This window comes from Pteropus vampyrus, unplaced genomic scaffold, assembly GCF_000151845.1.
Source record: "Pteropus vampyrus isolate Shadow unplaced genomic scaffold, Pvam_2.0 Scaffold5604, whole genome shotgun sequence".
NCBI classification, from domain to species: Eukaryota; Metazoa; Chordata; class Mammalia; order Chiroptera; family Pteropodidae; genus Pteropus; species Pteropus vampyrus.
In genome coordinates, this window is record NW_011894385.1 from 1 (window position 1) to 2,869 (window position 2,869).

General features: G+C 37.2%; 1 pseudogene; it reads right to left on the reverse strand.

Moving 5' to 3' along the window:
• Nucleotides 1-1,868: 1,868 nt before the first annotated feature.
• On the reverse strand, nucleotides 1,869-1,987 carry LOC111734771 (annotated as a pseudogene).
• Between the last annotated feature and the right edge of the window lie 882 nt (nucleotides 1,988-2,869).

Below are 2,869 nucleotides of genomic sequence, written 5' to 3' on the forward strand. Positions count from 1 at the left end.
CAGAATCCTATGACAATCCCTGTTCTGTAGAAGCAATTATATATTGATTGTTCTCAAGGAAATCCGTTCAGTTTAAATAATGTGATTATTCTGATGGCAGATGCGACCAAGTAAACTAAAGCCTGATATGCATAAATGTGCATATTTAAAGAGAAGGCATAAAATATTTGTTTATAAAAGAGTTGTTTATTATCCTGACAAGTTTTCTTTGCACTGCAGTGGCCCTCTTCTGATTTCTGTTTTTTAACTGAGAGCTTCAGATGAAGCTAGGGCGAGCCAATCAGCCCCCTAGAACAAGGAACAGGGACAGGAGCTCCAAAGAAAGGCCCTCTTTGCTGCTTCTCATACCAGGCAAGTATTAACATCGATGCAGATAGGACCAGAGCCATGAGGACTTACACTATCTGAGGTTATTGACTGGTTTATGAAGTTTTTGTTTGTTTCGTTTTCCATCTTTTATGATGTCCGCTCTATGAGAGCAATGTCTGTCATGCTCATAGTTGTATTCCCAGCCCCAAGGACAGATCCTGACACATGGCAGGCATCAATAGATGAATGAAAGAAGAAAGAAGTAGACTCACACCTTGTGAAATTAAGTGAGACTTATTAGTTCTAGGCTGTTCCAAATGACAACTTTTATGACCCCAAACAACCAGTAGCATTCTCTAATATTCACTCATCATTTATTGATCAAGTATTTAATGAGTACCCACTTTATACCTTGAATGAGGGCATTACCTGCCACTCTTAATATACTACACTTCTCATTTCATCCATTCAGAATATTATCTCCCTCCAAGAGGGAGCAATCCCATCCTTAATTCCAGGGCAAAATTCCACAGCAATAGTATTTTCGAAAGTGTTTTTCCAAGGAAGGGCTTCCTGTTTCACCACAGAAAGTACTGCTGAATAGGCACCCACTGTGTTTAGAATTTAATTGGTTTAAGAATTGACTACATATTTTACATGTAAATTCTCTTTAGCACATTTGAAGGTAGTTTCATTAGGTGGAATTAGTTTTCCTACTTAACGTGTTTTTAAGTTATTGTCATTATGGAAATGATAGCAAAAATAAGGTAAAATTCCAATTTCAGGGACCTGGCTTCCCCCTACCTCTTCCTTTTAATTTGTTTATTTCCTTAGAGAAGAATAACAATTGATCTCAATCTAATGTAGTGGCCTCTGCTATTTCTGTGTCTCGTTCTAAAAGTGAACTAAAAAAATACTTCTTAAAGAATAAATACACTAGGCGCCATGCAGTTGTTCTTTTAAAATGTGACCTTTTTTTGCATCTTTTATGATGTATGTGAAGGAAAAATAATACAGTGCTCTCCAGAATTACATTTTATCTATCATATGGCAAACGTTACTACGAATGAAGAAAGTATGCATAGAATGTTCGAGAAAGTTGTTTTGAGGCATCTTCATCCTCTTCTCAAGTGGCTCCTCTCAGCACTCAGTTCAGCTATCTCTTTCAAGCAAATGGAAAACTCCTCTGGGACTCAGAAAATATTTCCCATCCTACCACAGGTCTTTGTATGACATTTAGAAAAGGGACAGGGAAACAAAAATATTTTCCCAAGTCAGAAGACTTTTGGTCAATAGGAACAAATGTGGAATCTGGAAAGATTCCAATCAGCTTCCTTGCAATAAAGTAATTCTAAGGTTCTTCTTATTTTTAAAACATATCTTTTATTCATGTAGGCAACACAAACAATTTATAAACTTCATTAACATAACAGCATGGATCATATGGGAGAAAATATTTTCTCTGAGAGCAAGTTGCTTTTTAAAAAAATTCTTAATGCCCTCGACTCTCAATTTTATTTAGCTTATTGCTGGTTTTATCATTTATTTATTTATTTTAGCACCTACAGCACCTGGTATTCCAAGGTGGTCTCCCATCCAAGTACTAACCAGGCCCGACCCTGCTTAGCTTCCGAGATCAGACGAGATTGGGCATGTTCAGGGTGGCATGGCAGTAGACTGGTTTTATCATGTTACAGGTGAATTGTTTCTATACACACAGACAGGATATGAATTACTGTCATTATTATTTTAATTATTATTATTATTTATATTGAAAGTCTATTTCAAACCCCTCTTAAAAAAATAATTACTGAGTGGGACTCTCAGTGGAGTACTATAACCTTGATTTGAATCCTTGAATGGAGCTCTGCCAGGGAGAAGTCCTGCCCTGGACCTCAGCATGGGTAATATCATGAATGAAGCAAGAATTTCTTTAGTTTGTTTTTCCAGAAGAGAATAGAGATTGCAAAATAAACAAATGTTTTACTAAAGAAAAAGAAAACTATATGGTTGCTTTTTTTCCCTCATCTCCTGCCTAGGTACTCAAGTGTAAAGGCTGAGAGCCAGGACTTTCCTCTGGGGACCCTAACAAATCTCAGAAATCACAGAGTTCACATCTACATCTCCAATAACAAGCTCCTTAATGACAAGGGATGCATGCCCAGGAAGGGGTAGGTGGGAGGCCTTGCACATGGTAGATGCTTGACAAATATTTCTTATTTTTTAATGTGAAAATAAATGCTTGGAGGAAACTACACAACTTACAAATGAAGTCAGAGCTAAGAGACTCTTGAACTAATCCTCTCCTCCAGCAAATAATGTGTAAACAAAACAACTATGCACATCCTGTCCCCTAGGTTTTCTCTTGACAGTGGGGTCTGTACAAAGTGCTGAGTAGGAAGAAAAACGGGCAGAAGGGGCTACTTGCCAGCCTTGAATATCTTTCAGTCCAGCTGCAGAGAAAGCTAGCAATATGTGTGTAGAATATGCTCCTGTGTTCACAAACTCAAGTGTACAAGAAATGTAAGTTTTATTTCTCAATAATAAATAAAGGTACATT